Source organism: Crinia signifera, chromosome 4 (genome assembly GCF_055691185.1).
Source record: "Crinia signifera chromosome 4, ASM5569118v1, whole genome shotgun sequence".
In the NCBI taxonomy this organism is placed as follows: domain Eukaryota; kingdom Metazoa; phylum Chordata; class Amphibia; order Anura; family Myobatrachidae; genus Crinia; species Crinia signifera.
Window position 1 is genome coordinate 172,013,395 of NC_139220.1, and position 27,968 is coordinate 172,041,362.

The 27,968-nt window shown below is 42.1% G+C and overlaps 3 pseudogenes; 1 reads left to right on the forward strand and 2 right to left on the reverse strand.

Moving 5' to 3' along the window:
- Positions 1-3,215: 3,215 nt before the first annotated feature.
- Positions 3,216-3,334, reverse strand: LOC146077282 (5S ribosomal RNA; annotated as a pseudogene).
- Positions 3,335-8,180: 4,846 nt separating this feature from the next.
- LOC146077284 (5S ribosomal RNA) lies at positions 8,181-8,299 on the reverse strand (annotated as a pseudogene).
- Positions 8,300-9,479: 1,180 nt separating this feature from the next.
- Positions 9,480-9,598, forward strand: LOC146077285 (5S ribosomal RNA; annotated as a pseudogene).
- The last annotated feature ends 18,370 nt before the right edge of the window (positions 9,599-27,968 follow it).

Consider the following 27,968-nt stretch of genomic DNA (forward strand, 5'->3'; position numbering starts at 1 on the left):
TTTTGGGTATCTTTTGTCTTCTTTATATATATATATATATATATATATATATATATATATATATATATATATATATATATACAAATGTAGGGTCCGGCACTCCAAACAATAAAGACAGTCAGCGGTCGGTGCCTCCACAGCTCAGCAAGAGCAAATATAGAAGGTGGTGGTGCGGCCCTCGTGACACTTTCTCAGCAACAGGAAAGTAACGCCAGTCAGGATTGCATCAACGTTTCAAATTTAATTTGTCATCAGGATAAAATAACATACAGACAATGGACAATATATAGACTTACACCAAGTGCAGGTAGACACCGACTGGGCGGGAGAGGGAGAATCCGCCCCTTCGGAACAGGGAGATGACGTCATAGCACAGGGGCGCGTCAATCGTGACAAAACCATCACCATAGTAACAATAAACATATAGTACAATACAGCAGGAACGGTAGCAAGGTAATAAGTACATGATCAATTCAAACAGCAAAATAATAATGCGTATAGCGTGCATACATTGCTTAACGATGTAGCAGGATACAATGAGTGGGAATTAACGTCTGAAGATACCCAGAGAAAAGTGCTCGTTTAAACCCCGGGGAGCCAGACAGTCGAGCTGATGGATCCACCGGGTTTCTTTCTGTAGTAGGAGTCTACCCCTATCCCCACCAATTTTGGATATAGGGACACAGTCTATCATACGATATCTGAGACTAGACAGGGGGTGCTTTAGTTGTGCGAAATGACGGTCGCACGTCATGGCGCCGTGAAACTACACAAGTACCATTTCTTTTGAGTTTTAGCATCAATCTGTCCCGACATGGTTGCCCGAGTGAGGATCTCCTGTAATGTATTTTTATCATAAAATTATATCCTTTGGTCCAACACAATAATCTTTCTAATAATATTTTTGTTAATGAATACCTATGGGGAAATACCATAAGAGATCGTTAAAACACAGATACCGACATGGTTGAAAGTTAAGCATACGATATATTTAAAAAAAATTGTTTCCACAAGAGCCGGTTTATATGCGGCCCAGTTGATGCCACATATGACAGGTCCACCCGGTCCTTTGTTGGACATGACGTGACCCTGTTTAAGTGGTTTATCTCATGGATACCCCCACTGATCTATATATATGAATTAACAAAGAAAGATACTGACAAACCCCTTGGCGCAGATAACAATAGTTCCCTTTGGTACTCTCGTCGGTGTTACCCAAAACAAAGAGAGAGAGAACAAAAATAGTGTAATACAGTCAAAACCAATATTGTAAATATAGAATAAGATCCATAGGTTGTGACTCGTACCGTGCCAGAAAGTCTACTTTTTAGGGTAGACTGGTATTCGCATATTGGGGAGCGGTCACGTCACCACCAATCGTTATTTCTCCAATGAATCCAATGATCACATAAAAATAAGAAAAGCTAGTATAGTGAAAGTACCGCTATTATTCCAATAAAATAACACAATAAAAACAAAGTGCATGTGCTGACTCTCACCGAGTGGTGTGGTCAACCCAATGTGCAGTAGACAAACAAGCAGATGTTGTCAACCAACAGGCGTCCCTGGCAGCTGGTCACTCGGGTCAGTACAGCATAACTGTATAACAATGTATAACTGTGTCGGGAGGACTGCACCAGTGACAGCCAGCAATGCTGTGCACCTCTAAAGTGTCTCCCCAGACTGTCACTGTGCTCCTAGTCTGGCTATCCTCAGTGCTGTTTGTGTGCAGATCGCAGATTCCCCACAGTCTCTCCAGTGATCACCTGATGCTGCAGCTGTGCAGTTATCCTGCAGTCTCTCCAGTCTACTATCTTATGTTCTGTTTCTACAGTATGAGTATATATATATATATGGGAAAAAGAATTTCAAGAACCCGGCGACTGAGCGGACAAGAATATGTAAGATAGTAAGGGTATGAAAAATTTATTTTCACAGACAGGACAAGTACAATATATATAAGAAAAAATGGGGGGGGGGGGGGGGGGGATGTACCACTATAGAATAGGAGGGGAGCAATATGTATAATAAAACAATAAAATAAGATGACCAAGTAAAAATGAGTATTTTTGACTATGTAGGTAAAAAACAATATTGTGTTAAAAAACCTAAAAAGTCATAAAAAACACAGATAAAGATGCAGCAAGGAATCATAAAACGAGTATCATAAAAGATTGTGATAAAAAGGAGGCTTAACTTAATGCAGTGAGGTAGGATTTCAGAAGCTGCCCAACATGTTTCGTCGCATAGGGACTTCCTCAGGGGGTGGAGACAAACTGGTATGGAGCTAGTATTTATGCTAGAGCAGGCTGACATCACTTCCTGTTTACTAATAATGCAGGTATGCCTCTAAACACAGTATAGGTGCTGATCATTTATTATAGGTACACAGCAGGTAATAGGTGATCTAAAGTGTATCAAGTCCGTGAGTGGGTTTGCACCTTCTGATCAAAAAACCGCTAGGTTTAAGGGCTAATTGTCCTCAGTATTGCGGAGGTATGGGGCGCGACGTCACTTCCGCCCCACTTCCGCCTCACATCCGCCGTCTAGGTAGTCTTGCTGCGCATGTGTCCATGTCAGCACAGCGTGCTATGGGTTTCCCTGGTTACAAGTGCGTGCACGTCACGGCGTCCTCTCTCTTCTCGATGGGACGTAGTTGTATGCCTTGTACATAGGCAACAGCGGCATCTTGTGGATGAAAGGTATATTGTTTCATCCATGCATTTTCGGTTTAGAGCACATCATTTTCAGTTTCTGGGATTAGAATGCGGCCACATTCATGGGACTTTCATATAGGTATTTCATTTATGTAAAAGAGCAAAAAAGGGAAATATTAGGTTAGTTCATATTCATATACACAAATGTCCAAGGTATGCCGCACTTCCGTTTTTTAAGTCCGGCAGGCAAAGTATTATCAGAAGCTGGAATTAGTTGATGTTTATAAATATAAATAAATAAAAGGTATTATGTAAAATCCATATATATATATATACACCTCTTAATCACAATTTATTCTGTATGACCATATATCTAAATCGAATGGTGCGATGTATAAATAAGGGAAGGAGGATATAACTACATAGCAGAAGAGAGTACAGTATAATAATATTAAAAAGTTTTAATAAACCATCTGACTACAGTAGATATTAATTCAGTTTTGATACATAGGTACGCCGTTCTGAATATCCTTTACATATGTGTTCAACCATCGCCGTTGTTTACAGCACCTGATCTTCCCAGGAAGTTTCCTTTCCCAGTACTAGTCAGGCCCAACACTGCTTAGCTTCCAAGATCGGACGTATTTGGGCGGAGCCAGTGAGGTATGGCTGTAGTGTCGTTATGGTGGTTCTTCACAAAAGGAATTCTGCAGGCTTTTCGGAACTCGAATAGAGGATGGTTACATACCGGACCGGTGTGATGAGAAGCGGGGGATACTCAAGTTCTTTGGGATGAGGAGATGTTTTACAGAAAGGGAGCAATCTCATAATTGTCATTAAAACCTTCAGGTTGCAGGGTACTAAGCTCGAAGATCCAGTACATCTCTCTTCGAGATAGTAAGTTGGATAAATCTCCACTTCGTTCTCCCAGTGCTACAAGTTCAATTCCTTTAAATTGGAGTTTTTCTGGGTCCGCGTTATGATGGGTGGAGAAATGTTGTGACACTGTATGGGTTTGGACTTTGTTTTTAATGTTTCTAACATGTTCCTGAATGCGCATTTTCAGAGGTCTCTTCGTCTTCCCGACGTACTGCAGTCCGCACGGGCATTCCAGAAGGTACACCACTGATACGGTAGTGCAGTTGATGAAGTGTTTTACTTTATATTCTTTGGTTTTGTCCTTGTTCTGAAATGTCTTTCTGTTGGGGTGCAGAAAACGGCATATGTTACAGTGTCCACACTTAAAGCTCCCTACACATTTGGGTAGTGTAGATCTGGGTTGAGATACAGTACTTAGCATGCTGGGTGCTATCAAATCCTTAAGGTTTTTCGATTTCCTGTAGACTAGTTGCGGATGACTGGGTAGGTGGTTTTTCAATATCGGGTCCATCATCAGGATACCCCAGTGTTTGTTCAGTGCAGCCTTTATCTTCTTCTCATGGTAGTTGTAAGTTGTAACAAACTTGACATTTTGAAGATGTGGTTCCTTTTCCTTGTATTGTAGAAGGGAGGTCCTATCCAGTGATTTTGCCTTGCATTCTGCCTCTTTTAGGATATGTTCGGGGTATCCTTTATCCCTGAATCTGTCGGCATAGCAGGTAATTTGTATATCCCTCTCAGAGGTGTTTTTACAGTTTCTTGAGAGTCTGTGAAATTGTGAGAAGGGTACGTTGTCTTTCCACTTCTTGAGGTGGCTACTTTCATAGTGGATGTAGCTGTTGGTGTCTACCTTCTTCACAAAGTTCTTTGTGATGATGTTGTTGTCGTTCTTCATCAATATTAAGTCAAGGAACTCAATTTCTTCAGCTTGTATGTTTGAAGTGAATACTAGGTTCAGATCATTTTCCCCGATGTATTCTAAGAATTCATTGAACTCAGTGTGTGATCCTTTCCATATTATTAGGATATCATCGATATATCTTTTGAACAGGATGATTTGGTTTTTGAAGCGATGGTTGTTATGGATGAATCTCCGTTCCCAGTATCCCATGAGCAAGTTAGCAAAGCTAGGGGCGAAGATGGTCCCCATAGCAGTGCCGCAGGTTTGTAAATAAAAGCACTCTAAAAATTTAAAATAATTGTGCTTTAAAATGAAATTCATGGTGTCACATATAAATTGTCTATTGTCATCTGAAAGGGTATCGTCTTCTTTTAAAAACTCACCACACGCTCTGATTCCGTCCTCGTGTCTGATGCACGTGTAAAGTGACTGTACGTCAATGGTGGCCCATAGGAAATCCTCTTCCCAAGAAAGATTTTCTACTATGTTAAGGACTGAGGTGGTGTCCTTTAGGAAGGATGGGAGATTCATGACATGGCGTCGGAGGAACTTATCCACATATTCTGACAGATGGGATGTCAGAGAATCTATGCCCGCCACTATGGGCCTGCCGGGGGGGTTTTGCAAGGACTTATGGATCTTTGGGAGAAAGTAAAATATAGGGGTGGTCGGATTGGTATGCAACAGGTACTGGTATTCGTCTTTGGTCAGTGTGCCATTGCGAAGACCTATCAACAGGATGGAACGAAGTTCCTCTACGTATTTCTCCTTTGGGTCCTGAGATAAACAGGTGTAAGATGATGTATCCCCCAGAAGTCTTTTTGCCTCTGTTTCATATGCTGTTCTGTCCATTATTACCAATCCGCCACCCTTGTCCGCTGGTTTAATAACAATTCCAGTGTTGTCCTGGAGAGATTTTATTGCTTCTCTTTCTTTATAAGAGAGATTTTTCTTGTTAATATTCGGTGCGTCTTGCGTGCATAATTCCTTTCTTACAGCCTCATAGAATGTGCCAATGTACGGTCCCTTAGATTCCAGTGGATAGTATTTAGAGGCTGGTTTCAGTCCGGTTTTTGAGATGTTTTCATAGTTCTGTATAATAGCGTCCTCCTTCTTTAGAAAATGTCTTTTGAGTGTTAATTGTCGTGTGAATTTGTTCAGGTCGATGAATGTGTCGAACTTACTTAACCCTTTGGTGGGTGCGAAAGAGAGACCTTTATTAAGTAGACTGGTCTCTGAATTTGTGAGGTTATATCCTGATAAATTGAAGATGCCTTTAGGGGTGATGGTCTTTACTTTACATTTCTCCTTTTCTGGTAGCTTCTGTTTGGACCCTCTTCCGCCTCTACATCCTCTATTTCTTCCAGTCTTCTTTTCATTGGAGAAGCATGGTTTATTCTCTCCACTACTGGTACTGTAGCTAGATCTCTGATCCTGGTGCTCGTTACCGGGGATAAAAAAGATTTTTCTCCGTGTGCGTTGGTATTATTTTTCAGGGTAGTGTATCTGTTATTGGTATATACTGGTCGCTGTCCTCTGGTTTCCCAGTTCGCATTTTCAGCATTCCTGGTGGTGTATCGGTTCTGTCTCCAATTGGAGGTCTGTCTGTTCTTGTATTGGGTGACATTTTCACTCCTGCTCCATTTCTTTATTTTATTATTTTCGTAATCCAGTTTGTCTCTGATAAACTTCTTTTCCTTGTTCTCCTTCACTTCTGCCTCAATGCGTTCTAGTTTCTTATTCAGTACTTTGTCATTGATGCTGTAATTTTCTTCATCTTTCCGAATTGTCATCTTGGTTTCGGATTCCTTGATTTCTAATTCTAGCGTCTGTAGGATCCTTTTTTTCTCTGTAATCAGGATTTTCATGAGATTTAAGGAACAGTTATGCAATGCAGTGTCCCATTCTTTCATGAATGTGGGATTATCTGTTCCAAAAGTGGGTTGTTTGAGTAACCTGAGGCCTCTAGGGATCCTATCCACATTGATGTAATGTTCTAGGCCTTTGATGTCCCACCATGTTCTAACTTCTTTAGCCAGAAGTTTCTCCATGTTCCAGAACATATTGTCCAGGTCATCGTTGACATTGACCGAGGATACATCCCTTCCCTCATTAAAGATTTTCTGGCAGGCGTCACTCCTGTTTTTTACTCTCTCATTCCCTCTGAACATAATCGGTCAGGGGTCTGTGCACGAGGCTGCTAATACCCTAACACCAGGGGGGGTATGGATACAAGAAAGATAAGGGTAGTCAGCGCCAGGTACAAATAAACAGGGAGGACGGTTAGAAAAAACAGGGGGGTTTGTCTCACTAACTCCCCTTGGGTATGTGGGGTGTCGGCACAGGTCTTGGTTAAAAGCGGTGGTGTCCCGCATTTCAGAGCATAGGTATGGGAAAAAGAATTTCAAGAACCCGGCGACTGAGCGGACAAGAATATGTAAGATAGTAAGGGTATGAAAAATTTATTTTCACAGACAGGACAAGTACAATATATATAAGAAAAAATGGGGGGGGGGGGGATGTACCACTATAGAATAGGAGGGGAGCAATATGTATAATAAAACAATAAAATAAGATGACCAAGTAAAAATGAGTATTTTTGACTATGTAGGTAAAAAACAATATTGTGTTAAAAAACCTAAAAAGTCATAAAAAACACAGATAAAGATGCAGCAAGGAATCATAAAACGAGTATCATAAAAGATTGTGATAAAAAGGAGGCTTAACTTAATGCAGTGAGGTAGGATTTCAGAAGCTGCCCAACATGTTTCGTCGCATAGGGACTTCCTCAGGGGGTGGAGACAAACTGGTATGGAGCTAGTATTTATGCTAGAGCAGGCTGACATCACTTCCTGTTTACTAATAATGCAGGTATGCCTCTAAACACAGTATAGGTGCTGATCATTTATTATAGGTACACAGCAGGTAATAGGTGATCTAAAGTGTATCAAGTCCGTGAGTGGGTTTGCACCTTCTGATCAAAAAACCGCTAGGTTTAAGGGCTAATTGTCCTCAGTATTGCGGAGGTATGGGGCGCGACGTCACTTCCGCCCCACTTCCGCCTCACATCCGCCGTCTAGGTAGTCTTGCTGCGCATGTGTCCATGTCAGCACAGCGTGCTATGGGTTTCCCTGGTTACAAGTGCGTGCACGTCACGGCGTCCTCTCTCTTCTCGATGGGACGTAGTTGTATGCCTTGTACATAGGCAACAGCGGCATCTTGTGGATGAAAGGTATATTGTTTCATCCATGCATTTTCGGTTTAGAGCACATCATTTTCAGTTTCTGGGATTAGAATGCGGCCACATTCATGGGACTTTCATATAGGTATTTCATTTATGTAAAAGAGCAAAAAAGGGAAATATTAGGTTAGTTCATATTCATATACACAAATGTCCAAGGTATGCCGCACTTCCGTTTTTTAAGTCCGGCAGGCAAAGTATTATCAGAAGCTGGAATTAGTTGATGTTTATAAATATAAATAAATAAAAGGTATTATGTAAAATCCATATATATATATACACCTCTTAATCACAATTTATTCTGTATGACCATATATCTAAATCGAATGGTGCGATGTATAAATAAGGGAAGGAGGATATAACTACATAGCAGAAGAGAGTACAGTATAATAATATTAAAAAGTTTTAATAAACCATCTGACTACAGTAGATATTAATTCAGTTTTGATACATAGGTACGCCGTTCTGAATATCCTTTACATATGTGTTCAACCATCGCCGTTGTTTACAGCACCTGATCTTCCCAGGAAGTTTCCTTTCCCAGTACTAGTCAGGCCCAACACTGCTTAGCTTCCAAGATCGGACGTATTTGGGCGGAGCCAGTGAGGTATGGCTGTAGTGTCGTTATGGTGGTTCTTCACAAAAGGAATTCTGCAGGTTTTTCGGAACTCGAATAGAGGATGGTTACATACCGGACCGGTGTGATGAGAAGCGGGGGATACTCAAGTTCTTTGGGATGAGGAGATGTTTTACAGAAAGGGAGCAATCTCATAATTGTCATTAAAACCTTCAGGAAGTGGAAAGACAACGTACCCTTCTCCCAATTTCACAGACTCTCAAGAAACTGTAAAAACACCTCTGAGAGGGATATACAAATTACCTGCTATGCCGACAGATTCAGGGATAAAGGATACCCCGAACATATCCTAAAAGAGGCAGAATGCAAGGCAAAATCACTGGATAGGACCTCCCTTCTACAATACAAGGAAAAGGAACCACATCTTCAAAATGTCAAGTTTGTTACAACTTACAACTACCATGAGAAGAAGATAAAGGCTGCACTGAACAAACACTGGGGTATCCTGATGATGGACCCGATATTGAAAAACCACCTACCCAGTCATCCGCAACTAGTCTACAGGAAATCGAAAAACCTTAAGGATTTGATAGCACCCAGCATGCTAAGTACTGTATCTCAACCCAGATCTACACTACCCAAATGTGTAGGGAGCTTTAAGTGTGGACACTGTAACATATGCCGTTTTCTGCACCCCAACAGAAAGACATTTCAGAACAAGGACAAAACCAAAGAATATAAAGTAAAACACTTCATCAACTGCACTACCGTATCAGTGGTGTACCTTCTGGAATGCCCGTGCGGACTGCAGTACGTCGGGAAGACGAAGAGACCTCTGAAAATGCGCATTCAGGAACATGTTAGAAACATTAAAAACAAAGTCCAAACCCATACAGTGTCACAACATTTCTCCACCCATCATAACGCGGACCCAGAAAAACTCCAATTTAAAGGAATTGAACTTGTAGCACTGGGAGAACGAAGTAATGATTTATCCAACTTACTATCTCGAAGAGAGATGTACTGGATCTTCGAGCTTAGTACCCTGCAACCTGAAGGTTTTAATGACAATTATGAGATTGCTCCCTTTCTGTAAAACATCTCCTCATCCCAAAGAACTTGAGTATCCCCCGCTTCTCATCACACCGGTCCGGTATGTAACCATCCTCTATTCGAGTTCCGAAAAGCCTGCAGAATTCCTTTTGTGAAGAACCACCATAACGACACTACAGCCATACCTCACTGGCTCCGCCCAAATACGTCCGATCTTGGAAGCTAAGCAGTGTTGGGCCTGACTAGTACTGGGAAAGGAAACTTCCTGGGAAGATCAGGTGCTGTAAACAACGGCGATGGTTGAACACATATGTAAAGGATATTCAGAACGGCGTACCTATGTATCAAAACTGAATTAATATCTACTGTAGTCAGATGGTTTATTAAAACTTTTTAATATTATTATACTGTACTCTCTTCTGCTATGTAGTTATATCCTCCTTCCCTTATTTATACATCGCACCATTCGATTTAGATATATGGTCATACAGAATAAATTGTGATTAAGAGGTGTATATATATATATGGATTTTACATAATACCTTTTATTTATTTATATTTATAAACATCAACTAATTCCAGCTTCTGATAATACTTTGCCTGCCGGACTTAAAAAACGGAAGTGCGGCATACCTTGGACATTTGTGTATATGAATATGAACTAACCTAATATTTCCCTTTTTTGCTCTTTTACATAAATGAAATACCTATATGAAAGTCCCATGAATGTGGCCGCATTCTAATCCCAGAAACTGAAAATGATGTGCTCTAAACCGAAAATGCATGGATGAAACAATATACCTTTCATCCACAAGATGCCGCTGTTGCCTATGTACAAGGCATACAACTACGTCCCATCGAGAAGAGAGAGGACGCCGTGACGTGCACGCACTTGTAACCAGGGAAACCCATAGCACGCTGTGCTGACATGGACACATGCGCAGCAAGACTACCTAGACGGCGGATGTGAGGCGGAAGTGGGGCGGAAGTGACGTCGCGCCCCATACCTCCGCAATACTGAGGACAATTAGCCCTTAAACCTAGCGGTTTTTTGATCAGAAGGTGCAAACCCACTCACGGACTTGATACACTTTAGATCACCTATTACCTGCTGTGTACCTATAATAAATGATCAGCACCTATACTGTGTTTAGAGGCATACCTGCATTATTAGTAAACAGGAAGTGATGTCAGCCTGCTCTAGCATAAATACTAGCTCCATACCAGTTTGTCTCCACCCCCTGAGGAAGTCCCTATGCGACGAAACATGTTGGGCAGCTTCTGAAATCCTACCTCACTGCATTAAGTTAAGCCTCCTTTTTATCACAATCTTTTATGATACTCGTTTTATGATTCCTTGCTGCATCTTTATCTGTGTTTTTTATGACTTTTTAGGTTTTTTAACACAATATTGTTTTTTACCTACATAGTCAAAAATACTCATTTTTACTTGGTCATCTTATTTTATTGTTTTATTATACATATTGCTCCCCTCCTATTCTATAGTGGTACATCCCCCCCCCCCCATTTTTTCTTATATATATTGTACTTGTCCTGTCTGTGAAAATAAATTTTTCATACCCTTACTATCTTACATATTCTTGTCCGCTCAGTCGCCGGGTTCTTGAAATTCTTTTTCCCATACCTATGCTCTGAAAGGCGGGACACCACCGCTTTTAACCAAGACCTGTGCCGACACCCCACATACCCAAGGGGAGTTAGTGAGACAAACCCCCCTGTTTTTTCTAACCGTCCTCCCTGTTTATTTGTACCTGGCGCTGACTACCCTTATCTTTCTTGTATATATATATATATATATAAAATGTGGCCTCCCCTATTCCCAGATGTTAAGGGTGAGACGGATAGTCACTGACCCAGGGAAAGTAGAACCAGCCTTGGATAAAATGGTCTCCAAATGTCAACAACGGAGATATAATAAGAACAAATTATTGACCGTAAAACAGAAAGTACTAGATACTCCCAGAGCTCAGGCACTAGAACAAAAAAATAGGACAGCAGATTCAACACCCATAATTCCATGGGTTTATAGATTTACTACCTAAAGTATGACATCCAACAAATCAATTAAGCAGTTATGGCAAATCGTGAACAGTGATAAACAACTTAAAGGCTTACATAATACTCGTTTGATGCCTGCATACACGAGGGGTAAAAACCTACATGTTAAATTGGTTAAATTGGACGTCACTGATCTAAATAAATCTGCTGCCAAACAACACTTTTTATCCAAAAGCCTGGGATGTTATCGATGCACGGGCTGTACTACTTGTAGCTCCCTACTCACTGGCAACACGTTTCAGCACCCTTACACTGGTAAAAAAATTTCAATAAAACATGTTCTTTCTTGTTCATCTAAATATGTGGTTTATATTCTTATTTGCCCATACAGCTTATATTACGTGGGCAAAACCACTACAACATTTAAAGAAAGGATGGCCAACCACCGCTGCACTATTCGTGCAGCATTAAAATCTACTAAAAGTGAGCATCCAGTGGCCAGACATTGGCCCTTATTCTGATCTGTGCGGCCGGAGCCGCATACGTTGCTCCGGCCGCACAAACCAATCCCCGCCTACAAGACGGATCGCCACGGCCGTCCGTACGCGGACGGCTGGCGATCCGCATGAAAATGGTGGGGCGTACGCCTCCACCATGGTGGGAGCTGCCCCCTGCATTCGATGGTCGGCGACCATCGAAGGCAGGGCCGCACGCTCCACCAGCTCCCGCAAGCTTAGACCACACGGACAATCGTCCGTGTGAAAGCTTGTATGGGGGCGGAGAGCTGACATCCGGCGATGTCAGCTTTCCGCCCCCATCACTGGCGTCATAGCCTCATTACCATGCATACGCCCCGCGTTTGCATGGGAACGCCCATGAAACGCGGGGCGTATGCATAGGGAAATGAGGCTATTAAGCCCCTCACGCCCCTATACGCCCCCTTTGCGGCGTATAAAATTTTTGTGCGGCGATGTCGCCTGCACATGCGCAGAGTGACCTCTGCGCATGTGCAGAGTGAAAACATCGGCGGTACGGCCGCACGCGGGCCGTACCGCCGAGATCAGAATAAGGGCCTTTGTGTGCAAGCAGGACACTCGATTGCCAGTATGAGATAAAAAATCATAGACCATATTCCAGAAAACGTTAGAGGAGGAGATAGAAATCAAAAATTGGTACAGCGTGAAAGCATGTGGATTCACAAATTGGATAGTCTCTCCCCTAGGGGGTTAAATGAGAATGCTGGTCTGGGATGCTTTTTGTAAAATATTTTATAAAATATCTTGTAAATATATTAAGTCCATGTATGTATATAATTGTATAACATTTTCAAATGTAAACTATGTAATTAATGGATTATAACTATTTGCAATGTTGTGTTATAAGTGTAGCGATGGTTTTTAACTGATTTCTTCTCTGGTTACCAGGCACTTGGGCCCTTATTCTGATTGACGCGGACTTTACCGCGTACTTACGGATCGCGTCTTTATGGCGTCTGCGCATGCGTGGAGAACGCTACGCGCATGTGCCACGCCTTGACTCGGTACCAGTTCGGCCAAATCCCGTCCAAAACTGTTCACCGCTATCAGTCGGGAAATAGGGGCGTATTATGGGCGTCATGCGGAATGACACATGGGCGTAGTTTCAAAGTGGGCAAAACGGGGCGGAAACATGGGCGGACACGGGGGAGTACACTTATGTTGGGGGGCGTACATTCGGAAACCACTCCGAATGCACGCGATCAAAAAGGGCAGAAATGTGCGGTGTCCACAAGTGTACTATTGCTTTGCGGACACCACTCGTTCATGCGGTAGGCGAACGTACGCCTAATGACTACAACCATTAACACCTGAACCCAATAGAATCTACTCCTTTACTCATTACTCACTAATAGGACGCTTGTCAGTGCTTTAATTGAAACCATTGCTGCTTCAAGGAACCCGTACTAAACACCCACATATGCTGTACTTGTCAGACACTTTCAAACTGCTAACAATGGACATGACAGAATATTAATACTAGCAATACACATGTGTATTCGACATGTTCCAAATAAGCAGTTTTTTATGAGGATAGGTAATTGAATAAGTGGGTCATGTGATGTATTGCAGAAGATACTTCATAGTGGGTTGTTTGGCGTAAATACTCCGCTTACGTGCGGTAGCACCGCTTGGCTCCCGTTCGGATGCGGTATTCCCGAGCATACTCTGTAATACTCTGTAATACCGTGCCGAATCGGAGTGTTTCTCCCGCACACGCATGCTTTGTATGTCGTCCGTAAACACGCCCTGTTCTTAAAGAGTGAGTCCGTCCGAATGCGGAGGACACGTGGGCGTTTCTACGGACGATGGCCGCATGCGGCAAAACGCCGTGCCGTGCGGACCGCTCCGTAAGAATGCGGGAATTTCCGCACAGATCAGAATAAGGGCCTAGGTTACCATGGTACCAGAGACGCTACCCAGCCTGATGCTAGCTAGACACGTCATCAGCAGGTGCAGCCGGGATTGCTGGAGCATGCTGAATGAACCGCTGCTAGCGGAGTGATACAGCTGAGGTGAGTTGTTTTAATCACTGGGTGGGCCTTGGAGGGGTTATATATATATATATATGTATGTATATGTTGTGTGCACTTTATCCCTGACGACGTGTATATCCCGAAACATGTTGGCCGCAGAATAAAAGTTTGCTACTTTTTCACCGCAACTGAAGTCTGTCGAGTGCCGCTTATTCCCTGCAAGTATATATATATATATATATATATGGTATATATATATATATATATATATATATATATATATACATACATATATACGATATATATATATATATAACGTGTATATATATATATATATATATATATATAAGCAACAGAGATTGTTTGGCACTCCAGGTAAACCAGTTCTGCCGGGGTGCCTTCCCAAAAATAATTATATATATATATATATATATATATATATATATATACACACATCCAATGAAAGAGGCACACAGACTTCGCAATTGTAGCATCAAAAGTGTATTGGGCAATACATGAAGCGCTTTCGGGGGATAGCACCCCCGTCTTCAGGATAATAGCCCCAACAGACTCAGTGTAATCAAACAAGAGAAAAATCACCCCTATAGCAAACTAAATAGCAAACTCACTGATTACTCACCTGCCCCGTCGCTCAGTGCCGGGAGCCACCAGTCCGATCCTTGGAAGCTGCGTCACTCTACTTCCTATTAGACGCAGGGAGCTGTTTCTGGAACGCACACCTTGTGCTCCAGACCAGCGCTTCTGCATTCCAGCAGTAAGCCAGGAAGCACGTCACCCCGGTCAAAACCTAGCTGCAGACCTGCCTCCACAGCTTCAGAACAGGGCCATCTGTAATGACATAAATACAATATATAATAGCACAGACAATAGTGAGGCATATGAAAAACAGTGATCAATATATATACAAAAACATAAAACAATTATGCATACAAAAATATACATATACAGAAAAATCGACCTAATCTAATCTACAAAAATTCCCGTGTGGTACTTCTAATAAGACTACAATTCCAAAACATTATTGCAGGCGCCCCTGCAACAAATAATAAATGGACTATATAAACTACAAGATATGTTTTGGACCTACAGTAAGCCATTAGGACAAACTGTTCCCATTAATTTTATCCTTGAGGCCACCAAGCCTTGTGGTCCCCAACCCCAAAATCTATTGGGTCTCTTTAATTAGTAATTTTTTAGCCCTATTACCCCCACGTGGGCTTAATTGGACTTGTTCAATAATGAAATATTTAAGAGATGCCAGCGAATGACCCAAAAAATAAATTGTTGATTACAGTTAGAAGTTGTCTGTGTGTTTTTTTGATATTAAACAGTATATTTGTAAATTGTTTAGAATATTTGTAAGTAGCAAAAGGTACGTACCTAATATATAGCACTTCACATGATGTAAGGGTTAATGTCTGTAATGAATGTGGTAGTAATGTGTTTAAGTATGTATGAGGATTTAAATGATTCCAATTCCAAACAAACACTTTTTAATGAGGTTACCTATTTGCATAAGTGTGTCATGTGACCGATTTCGGAGTTCAGATAAGAGTGGTGAGTTTTGCGAAAATACACCGCATCGGTGCGTACGGCCAGGTTCCCGTCCGTTCTGACGCGGTAAGACCGTGCAAACGCTGTAAGACCGTGCAGAATATGTGTGTGTCCACCGCACACGCAAGGTTTGGATGTCGTCTGTAAACACGCCCTGTTCTTCTACTGTGAGTCCGTCCGTATGGGGAGGTCCGGTGGGCGTTTCTTCGGACGATGTCCGCACAGCGTGGCGTGCGGACCGCTCCGAAAGATTTCGGAAATGTACACACCAACCAGAATAACCTCCTAATATACTTAGCCTTGAGTCCTCTGATTATTCATCATGATAGCAAAACAGACAGTGTGCTTGAACGGCTCCAAACAGCGACATTCAAAATCCTATCATCCTGTCCCCGTCTCTTGACAAAGAGACCAACCAGCTGTACACATCGGTAACACCTATCCTACAATGCAACACAAAGAAATATCTCCACCCAAGCAATAACTACTGCACTTAACAAAAAGCTAATTCCCCCACCTGTTTTTCTAATCCACATCTCAGAGCATGTCAATTTGTATATACAGGAAATATAAACACTATACTGTATACATCTCTATATGCAACAATGCAATCTCCATCACCAAATAATAGCCTGAGAACACACCCAGATTATCACACTCATACATAATAGATAGCTTGTTTGAGACACAATAGCCGAAAATGATGTAACAAAGGACCATTATGCTGTGACACACACATTCATTCAGAGATGTATGCTAATGCATCACAACTGTGAATATGTACACAGCGGCTGTGTGTAAACATGCAAAACGTTGCAGCTACTGAGGTGTTTACTGAGATGCACGTTGCAGATTCTTCGATATTCAGAGCCCTGAGTAGCCCAACGGTTGAGCAGAATGTCCAGCTTTACTGAGATGCTGGAGACAGTTTATACAGGGGGGTGTTTCTGGGTACCCAGACAGACTCCCCCGTCTATAGAGACAACTCTCTAAACAGTAGTTGCTTATTTTATATGACATAGTAGTGTCCCAGTACATTTTATGTCCCATAGTAGTGCTCTGATTCATTTTAGGAAATATATTGGTGCACCATTTAAATTGTATGCCCCATAGCAGTGCTTTCTTGGTTTGCATTATTTATATTATACCACACAGTTTGTATCGGGCAATTTCTAAGAAACTATATGACACATTTATGTCCTTGGTGCAGTTGCCAGATAGGTGGGCCCCATTGCAATGGCACCTCCTACACTTGCGGGTGGGATAGACATTTGAATATCCTTATAAAGAACTAAAGTCCAAATAGGGTTGAGGTTACCTAAAGGTTAAATAAAGGGGCAGATTAGATGGGCCAAGTACTTATTATCTGCCATTACATTATGTTTCTATGTTACACGCAATATAGCTATGTCCATGCATGCAGTATTTATCCTGCATATAAAATGATGTTTTCATGTTAACCCTCTGCAGATAACCCTCTGTTTTGCTCTGATGATGAGACTGTACAGCGATAACATTTACAATTAATCTGAATTATTCTTTATTTAATTATTTTGTAAGGTCACAATCAAGCCTATACATAACTAGTAGAGAAAATAAGTTGTAAACAGTTATTGAACACTATAAACTCACAGAGCTCAAGGATTCGGGCAGTTACATGTACAATAATTAATTGTAGTAGACGTTTAGTGAAAATAGATACTGGCTACTTCAAAGAAAACATTTTGATCTTGTTTGTAAATGTAACAATGAGTAAATAATGTTCTACTTGTTTTATAAAAAGTAGTAACACAATCAGATTTTGCTTGTTTATGAAATACAAGAAGTGAAAGTTGGTGCGTAGTTGACAACCTCAATTAAGAAACACAAAATGGCCGAGATATGAGGAAAGTCCCTCTTTGTTGAGGCTGTATGCTTCACGTAGGTTCACAGAAAATCAGGCATTTACATCAGCTGATGGCAGGAGTAGGGCCGAATTAGTGCATTCCGTGATAAGTACATAGTAGGTTCATAAGTGCGTCTAGTTTGATCAGTGCAAACACAATGTTTTATTTTGAGAAACATTTCTGATTAATAGTCTTAATTTGCCACGGGTTTTGTAAATTTGACAAACTTGTTACTTATAGCTCCTAATAACATCCTTGCAGTTCTATACGTGCATTTTCCCACAGGAGAGAGGAAGCAGTATATACCAGAGCACATACAATTAAAACTCTATGGTTGTGCAATAATTTTAGCATTTTAGGTGCACCCATGAGTGTAAGTGTTTAGATGCAAAATGGAAAAAAAGTACGCATTCTACCCAAAATATGTCTGAAATGTAGGTTTTAATGCTATTCATTAAAATGGCATCCGTAGTAAAATGTTGTAGTAAAGAAAAATATAATGCATAAAATATATGTAGATCAATTCCACCAAACTCTATTTATAACCCTACTTTATGTAAGGGAGTAGGGAGGAAGTATAATCAAAAGCGGTCTGAGAAATACATTCTCATACCAGAGACATGATCGAAGTGTCATTGGGCCACAGAGAATATACTCCCTATGATATGATAATGTCATCTGTTTGTATGGACAAGTTTTCACAATTTACAAATACTATTACACAGCTACTGGATAAATTCTATTGTGGTGTGATATAAATACAAAATAGTGCAGTTGCTAGAATATTGTGAAATGCCAGTCAATGAGCTTATAAATGTCACCTTGGTGTGATCAATATAGTTCTGTACCAGTTTCTTCTAACTAGCTCTTAATATTCATTTTCTCACTTACTATTTGTGGGTGTTTTTTGTGCTCTGCAGATTGTTTTGCTAACTAAAATGGGTGGGAAAAGCCAACTAAACGTTCCAGTTTATACCTGACAATTTGGCTGCTGGGAATGTGAACACAATGGGGGAAATTTAATAGGATGAGAAATTCAAAAAGTGAGAGATTTGGTAAGAAATCTCCAGTTTTTATAAAGCGGCAATCATTTACACTGCAAAACTAGTTTGATTTTGCAGTGTAAATGAGTGCCGCTTTAAAAAAAAAATGGATTTCTTACCAAATCCCTCACTTTTTGAATCTCTCATCCTATTCAATTTCACCCATCATCCTTATTTTCAAGAATCCAATCTTATGATGCATACACTTTAATAAAAATATAAACAACGAAATAGGACATTACATTTTCAAATATGTTTCATTAAATATTTTAAGAAATATCTTATTTAAGAGGCCAAACCTAGTCCTTAAAACTTACTTAGAATTAGAAATAAACCCTGAGGAGAAATATAGGGGGACATTTACCAAAATGGATTCGTAGAAAAAAGGTGTATTAGTAGGGAGAAATACACCTTTTTTTTACAAATTTGTATTTTCGGGATTTACAATCCCAAAAATACAACAATTCGTATTCCTAAAGATGGAACATTCGTATTTGTATTTACAAATACGAATGTCTACACCATCGATAGAATACGACAGAAATCAACATTCAAAAGAATGGTGGTTTCTGATTTACTAAGCAGCCGTACTGATAATACGGCTGCTTAGTGGTGTAAAACACCCACGCAAATACGACAGGAAAATAGAACACCATTTTCATGTCGTATTTGCGTTTTAGCCTGCACGGATCAGTCAGATCCGTGCAGGCTACAGTGTAAAAAAATAGAAAAATTAAATAAATAAAAAAAAAACCGGCGTGGGGTCCCCCCCACAGCCGAAACCAGCACCAGGCTGACAGAGGCTGGAGCCGGTAATTAAAAATCAGGGAACCCGACAAATAGGGGCTCCCTGATTTTTAACAACCAGCCCCAGGCTCCTGCTCTGGGGCTGGTTCCCAAAATACGGGGGACAAAATGACTAGGGGTCCCCCGTATTTTAAGAACCAGCCCCAGGCAAAACCAGCCGGCAGGCTAATGCCACAGCCGGGGGGAGACTTTTTATGCAAGTCCCCCCGGCCAAAGCATTAACCCTACCGACCAGTCAGCCTGGCCAGGGGCCCTGGGGGAGTGGGGACCCCCCCAATAAAGGGGTCCCCCCCCTCCAGGACTTACCTGACCAGGCTGAAGCCTGGTGCTGTCCCCGGTGACCCTGGGCTGTGGTCACCGGGCTGATCTTGGTGTAAAAAATAGAATAAAAACCATTGTCTTTTACTGGTGAACTATGAGTCCCAGCAAGCCTCCCCCGCAAGCTGGGACTTGGAGAACCACAAGTCCCAGCCTGCGGGGCATTAAAGGGCCCGCTGGGTCTTGTAGTGCCACAGTAAAAGAAAGAGTTAAATAAACACACTGACACACGTGAAAAATAAAAGTTTAATACATACATAACACATACATACTGATACTTACCTTTCTTGATCCCGTAGGTAGCCCTGGTCCTGATGTCCTGTGTCGTCCATGTCGGCTGTCTGCGTCGTCCTCCAGGTCCATGTCGACGATCCGTGTCGTCCTCCAGGTCCATGGCGGTGTCCGGGTCCGAAGAAATCCATGTTGGAGCTGTGGAAGGAAATCCTACTCACCTGTTCCTGCGCTGAAGAAGTCTTGTCTTGATCCGACGTAGTCCAGGTAATCTTCATGCTGTCGCCGGTCCCCGCTGTCTGCGCTGTCTCTGCATCGCGCTGAGGAGAGATGCTGAAGTTTCATATTCGGCGCCTCTCCTCAGACTGAATTCTATTGGCCGCCTAGCGGGCCAATCAGGAGCCGAGAAAGTCGGCTCCTGATTGGCCCGCTAGGCGGCCAATAGAATTCAGTCTGAGGAGAGGCGCCGAATATGAAACTTCAGCATCTCTCCTCAGCGCGATGCAGAGACAGCGCAGACAGCGGGGACCGGCGACAGCATGAAGATTACCTGGACTACGTCGGATCAAGAGAAGACTTCTTCAGCGCAGGAACAGGTGAGTAGGATTTCCTTCCACAGCTCCAACATGGATTTCTTCGGACCCGGACACCGCCATGGACCTGGAGGACGACACGGACCGTCGACATGGACCTGGAGGACGACGCAGACAGCCGACATGGACGACACAGGACATCAGGACCAGGGCTACCTACGGGATCAAGAAAGGTAAGTATCAGTATGTATGTGTTATGTATGTATTAAACTTTTATTTTTCACGTGTGTCAGTGTGTTTATTTAACTCTTTCTTTTACTGTGGCACTACAAGACCCAGCGGGCCCTTTAATGCCCCGCAGGCTGGGACTTGTGGTTCTCCAAGTCCCAGCTTGCGGGGGAGGCTTGCTGGGACTCATAGTTCACCAGTAAAAGACAATGGTTTTTATTCTATTTTTTACACCAAGATCAGCCCGGTGACCACAGCCCAGGGTCACCGGGGACAGCACCAGGCTTCAGCCTGGTCAGGTAAGTCCTGGAGGGGGGGGACCCCTTTATTGGGGGGGTCCCCACTCCCCCAGGGCCCCTGGCCAGGCTGACTGGTCGGTAGGGTTAATGTTTTGGCCGCGGGACCTTATATTATAAGTGTCCCCCGGCTGTGACATTACCCTGCTGGCTTGTTTGGTCTGGGGCTGGTTCTTGAAATACGGGGGACCCCTAGTCATTTTGTCCCCCGTATTTTGGGAACCAGCCCCGGACCTGGAGCCTGGGGCTGGTTGTTAAAAATCGGGGAACCCCTATTTGTCGGGTTCCCTGATTTTTAATTACCGGCTCCAGGCTCTGTCAGCCTGGTGCTGGTTTCGGCTGTGGGGGGGACCCCACGCCGGTTTTTTTTTTAATTTATTTATTTTTCTATTTTTTTTTACACATTGCAGCCTGCACGGATCTGACTGATCCGTGCAGACTGCTAGAAATAATTCGTATTAGCGGCCGTATATACGGCCGCTAATACGAATTCCTACGACATCGGTGGGTTACAAAGCAGTCGTATATGACTGCTTTGTAAATCCCCCTCCGGAACACGACTTTGCATACGACTTAAACAGTCGTATGCAGTCGTAGGGAAAATACCAATACGAAAAACTAGGTTTTTCATATTGGTAAATTTCCCCCATACTGTCAGGAGTGGGGTAACCTCGCCGACCCTACCTCCGTTGTACTCAGATAGAATTGGCGTGTGTGTGCGGATAGCTAGGCTTCACCAATAATAGCCGCGTTCGTGGGAGCCCGTTAGTCAGGCTCCCACCTCGATGCCACCTGGTCTTACGTTTGAGACAACACGCGCGCCAAGGCCAGTGATGAACAAGGGGAAACTCTAACTGAAACCCACCGGCGAGGATACTAACAGAGCTCCCGTAACAGTGACCCACAGAGGCCTAGTGTGAAATAATACACTAATGATTCACCACCACAGGTGTAACAATACACAAAAGATGACTCACTAAGCAAACATGTAACAATACACAAAAGATGACTCACTAAGCAAGAATGTAACAATACACAAAAGATGACTCACTAAGCAAGAATGTAACAATACACAAAAGATGACCCACAAAATGCTGGTACAAAAAGATAATGAATATCCAACTTAGCTGGAGCTGAACTGCTGCAGACACGGCTGGGAACAAGCAGATGAAGGCACCAGGCTGAAGCAGGAAGCCCAAGTTGAGAAATGGCAGGAGCTCCAGAGACCGGGAACACTCAGGACGCTGGGTCTGAACTATAACCGGCGTCTGAGTGTCCCGGCGCGAGATCTTAAATACTAAATCCTCCATGGGAGGATGTGGCTGGGCTGCGGGCTTCCTCTTCCGCCTGGCCGCCTGGCGTCCCCCGTCGCCTAGGCAACCGGGGCGGGCGTTGCGGAAGTGGCCGGGCGCGAGACTCCCGGCCGTCCGTGATGTCAGAAGGGGGGCGTGCGTTGCTGACGCGACCACGTCCCCTGACGCGGCGACGTCCCGGCTGCTTAGTAACAGCCGGGACGCGCCGCAGAGAACCCCTTGCGTCAGCGCCAGTGCTGACCGCAGGGGTTCTAACATATACCTGGAGAGGTGGATCTGGGATTTGCGAATTTTCTCTATGTGATCTGTGGGCTAAAAGTATGTGTTGTTGATGATGATGATTAAGACTTCTGATGTGTGGTCCATGATGAATGGCCCCCTGTTACTACAGCTCATATATTATGGCAACTACAGTCATTCTCTTCCATCTGACCTGTTTAAAACCCAATTAGGTTGCTCTTGGTAAGCCTTAATTAGTGTTAGCATTTGCCATACATGATTAGAAAGCCTCGGAATTCAGCTTTTACAAGTTAGACTTGAAAACTCCACTGCATCCCACTGGAGACAAAAATGAGGATACTAAATTTATACATAGCTGCATATCTCCTCAATTGAATTTCATCTTGCTGCACCTTGTGCCTCTGCTTTGTCATCATTTGTCCTTATAAAATCCAGAATTGTTCCCTTACTCTAACATGTTACACCTGTATTGTGTGAAAATAGTGTATGTCATATTCCCTACATCAGTGATTTACACATTCATACATTGGTTGGGATAACCAGCATATCTGGTTATGGAAAGAACTACAAAGAGTAATTAAGTATCCAAAATCCAAATTACATTCAGAAAAGGACTAAATCTAGGTGCCATACAAATTCCTCCTATAAAATCAGAGTATAATTACATTTAAATTATCCCCAAATACTGTTACAAATATTGTGTATATAGTTGCAAATTCCAGTTATCCTATAGTTATGTACACTTTACATAATGTCCCCTATTCAGTTAGGACAGCAAAATGTCACCAACAATCATTTCCCTCTCAACAATAATGTACATTTATTTTTATTTACAGTATCATGCCCAAATACCCTGCCCGGTTAATCTGCATGACCATTGCATTAATTTGGGATAGTCTAGGGGTTATGGAAGACGTCTCATTACCGAGTGTGTGCAGTATAGGGCCCCATCTCATATATCCTATATTGTATATTTTTGTGTACACAAGAGGCACATTTAGCCTAGAGTATCCCCACCCACATCTGCCCCTTCTTGCCTGTGCATTACCTCTATACCTAGGCTTAGAAAATACTTACAATTGCACTTCTGACAATAGTGGCAATTTGATGAAACTGTTTTGACATGGGTTTATTTATATTGCATGTGAGAACTCCCTGTTACTATTCAGTTACATGGGACTGAATAATATGCATTTTATGCCACTAAAAATGCATACCATTCTCCATCACTTATAGTTGCGTACACATGCTCTAAGGAACAATACCATTTTTTCCCCCAACTGGATTGATATTAAAATCCTAAAGCCAATCTACTAATGAGGTATAGAAAAATATGCTGGAAAAACACATCCACCAAGATGGGGAATTAAAAATTACTTGCAAAAATAAATCCATTACCAATGCAGTGTGGCATCCTCTCCAGAACAAACATAAGCCATGCTTTTAAATACCCCAAGTCTCCTACCTCATCATCGGTGCTCAACACTGACTATCCTTACTCTAATGTTCCACTTAACTACTAAAATTCAAAATCTATACAGACATCCAATAATGCAGTTACTGAGCATTTACCATCAAACACAAGATACATGACTGAGCTGGACCAGAGATACAGAAGACATCATTATATACTTGTAAAATACAACTGATCTACAGAACATATCCATCCTTTTAGTGATATAAAAGATGAATGGTTTTGAACATTGTCACTGAAGAAACAATTTAAAATGTATAGGTGTCCTGGGATATATATATGTCCTTGAATTAATGGATTTATTTAGTGTTGACCTAATCAACATCTTAAATCACCCAACCATGAATGCAGCATAGCAGAGAGAAAGTGTACATTGAATTGATCCAGATGAGAACAGTAAAAGCTGTCGCCCAAGGCTGGTGTTAGCTAGATTTCTTAATTAAGAAGGAAAATATCATGTTAGCTTATCAGAAGGGCTGCTCATTCACATTTAGAGATACAAAGATCATTCAGCATAAGTTTCAATGTCCCTGGTTCTATCCTGCAAAATTAAGAAGCATGATACACAGTAAGAAGGTCATGTTTATCAAACCTAAGTACACAAAGTGTCTCAAATAGTCAAATCTAAGCAGGCACCCAACACTCGATAGTTTACCCTACTGCTCATTTTCTTCCGTGTTGCTCTCTTTGTTATTATGGTTCAGCTGTTAGGCATTTAGGGGTACATTTACTAAGATGGGAGATCTATTAAGTATACAATGTTGCCCAATCAGATTATATCTTTTATCTTCTACAAGGTGCTAAATAAATAAGTACAATTGAATGGTTGCTTAGGGCAACATTCCATCTTCAATAGAACCCTCTTAGTAAATTAATACCTTACACCAGGGGTGTCAAACTCAAATTCATCGGGGGCCGCATCAGCAGTTTGGTCACCCTCAAAGGGCCGGTTGTATCTCTAGGACTATGTGTCCACTCTTTATTATCATAAATTATTGTCACTGCATGGGACAGGGCACAGTGACGTGACGTCAGATCGCCCAGCAGGTGACCTGGGCCTCTGGGTTCGCAGGACTCTCGCTAGAGTTCTGGACTGGTGGTGACAGTGGGACAGATAATGATAATGACCCTGGACACAGGCAGCCGCACTGCAGATTTGTGCTGCTGGCCTGGCTCTCTGCCTGCCCGGCCACGGACTCTGGACTGGACAGACTGGTCTGGACAACAAGAGACAACACAACTGTGCCCACCCCACTGCCGAACTTACAGTAAATATACTGAACCAACTGATGCCACTGCTGCGCAGCGCGACACCACAGGCAGGAGGCAACTCACCGCCGGGCCGGCGTCCAAGTCCGACAGGCAGCCGCAGCAGCATGCACGTCACTGTGTCACTGGCACTGCTGTCAGGCGGGCGTGTGTCACACATGGCAGCGCCGTAGCCGCTGCCCGCAGGAGGAGCCGGGGAGGAGTCGGGCACGTCACACAGTGACACTAACAAGTCTGTGTCCACTGTCCTGCCTCCCTCCTCCTCCCAGCGAGCGCCCCGGCGGAGTGACTGTGTCACCCGGCTTCCTCACGTTGTTAGGTATGTCTCTCAGTCTCGAGTCCTCATGTGAGTGTCACTGGAAGTGATGTGACACTCACACTGTGATGGTGGCAACCCTAGGTGAAGGCTGGCGGCGGCTGCGCGGGCCACATGATGAGGTCTGGCGGGCCGGATTTGGCCCGCGGGCCTTGTGTTTGACACCCGTGCCTTACACTCAATTAATATCTGGAGGCATGAACTTTAGTGGGTTTGTTTTGTGTGTCTCCTATAGGTTTCCTTTTGTCTCTAAATTTTAACTCTAAAAGCAATTGGATATGAGTTACTAAGAACAAAGTTCCAATATACCAAAAAAATATTTTTTTCCTGGGTCAGAAATATCTTAAAATATCTCTAACCAAGCACGTATTCTATTAGATTTAGCTAAGAGGAAGCCAACAGATCAGCTCTGGAGATTGCGGGGCAGATGTGCTAAGCCTGGTGAAGTGATAAATCGGAAGGTAATAACGCAGCAGCCAATCATCTTGTCAAATTACAGCCTAGATTTAAAAATGACAGTTAGGAGCCAATTGACTGGTGCATTATCACCTTTCACTTTATCGCTTCACCAGGCTTAAAATCCCAAAGGGGTAAATGTACTAAACATCAGATTTGAGGTCAGATTGAAATCAGACTATATTAAAGTTGAATTGCAGTCTAAAGCAACACTATTTACTATGCATCGCTTTTGACCTTCTTTTAAAAATGCGACAGAGATAACTGTCAGATTTCAACAGCCTATTTTGCTAAAGATCTGATGGCAGACCATTTGTTAGTCTTCTGTAAAGAGGAAACATTGCAAAGATTATAATGACCTATGCAGGCATCCTTGTATTAAATTGATATAATGGGTCAAAATAATAAAAATGATGCCAATGCTGGTATTGGAATAAGTAGGCAAATTACCTGTGTTCCAATAACCAGCATTAGGCTGGACCAGCTGGCAACTAACACTAAAACCGAGGGCCATGCAGCATAGATCCCGCTACCATAACAACCACCCTGAAAATGGCCGGTCATGGGCTGGAATCACTATGAAAGTAGGCACCCCCAAAACTATTTAATCTTTAATATGTGAACTTATATAATTAATACTTGTAAGCTCTCTTGAATCAAATGCTTTGAAAGCTTGTCTGCTACCTTGTGATTGCCCCTGTGTTTGTGCTTGTGTGAGAGAGAAAAAGATGTAGTTTCACTCGCTACCAACAGATGGCAGTGTTTTAAAGGCACACAAACGGACACTAGACATATATATATATATATATAGATACGGGGGGACCCCTTCCTGCGCTAATAGAAATGGAAGCAGCACCTCTGAAGGATCTTCTGTTAGACAAGACCCAGATGATAGAAATGGAAAAGAGGGGGGTATCAGAGTGCGCTAAATACAACAGAAGAAGATTTAAACAATCAATGTTTAATATAAAATATAAAAGTATAAAAAATTATAAAAAGAGCCCTTATATTTGAGGGTATCTTCAAATGTACAATTGATGAACAGAGATGATTGTTGTTTAATTCAAGTAGTCTTGATCACAATTAGCCCAACGCGTTTCGTCAAAACATGACTTCATCAGGGGCGGATATAGTAATCAGCAATGACCATATATGTCATAAACACAATAATTAGCCGCTCAGTATTCCAGAATCAATTCTGATATGACAACAGCAATCGTGAAATAAATGCAAGATCAAAAACAATTTTCATCGAGGTGTCTCAAAGATATTCCAATATAATTTCTGCAGTCATAAAGGTAGGGTGATTCCAATAGAAGTTTCAAGAGTATTGCCAGATATGCAAAAATTAGTGGAGAGCTCAAAAACTAGCAACCAGTCAGCAGGGATTCACCAATGCAAGTGCTTCTATTGGAATCACCCTACCTTTATGACTGCAGAAATTATATTGGAATATCTTTGAGACACCTCGATGAAAATTGTTTTTGATCTTGCATTTATTTCACGATTGCTGTTGTCATATCAGAATTGATTCTGGAATACTGAGCGGCTAATTATTGTGTTTATGACATATATGGTCATTGCTGATTACTATATCCGCCCCTGATGAAGTCATGTTTTGACGAAACGCGTTGGGCTAATTGTGATCAAGACTACTTGAATTAAACAACAATCATCTCTGTTCATCAATTGTACATTTGAAGATACCCTCAAATATAAGGGCTCTTTTTATAATTTTTTATACTTTTATATTTTATATTAAACATTGATTGTTTAAATCTTCTTCTGTTGTATTTAGCGCACTCTGATACCCCCCTCTTTTCCATATATATATATATATATATATACGCTGGGATGGAGGTAGGCGTATATATATATATATATGTATGTGAGTCACAATAAATTTTTCATGCTTCACTAAAATCCGTGAGTGCCGCCTACCTCCATCCCAGCGTCTACAAGGGCTTATCAAGTCTACCAGGAAGGCACCGGGTCAGTACTAAGTGACATCCACAGGAGTGCCGGGCACTTGGAATCATTATATATATATATATATATATATATATATATAGCAGGCTTCAGCGTGGCACTCCAGACAGTAGTAAAAGAATTTTCAGACGGACACAAACTGTAGTCAACGTTTC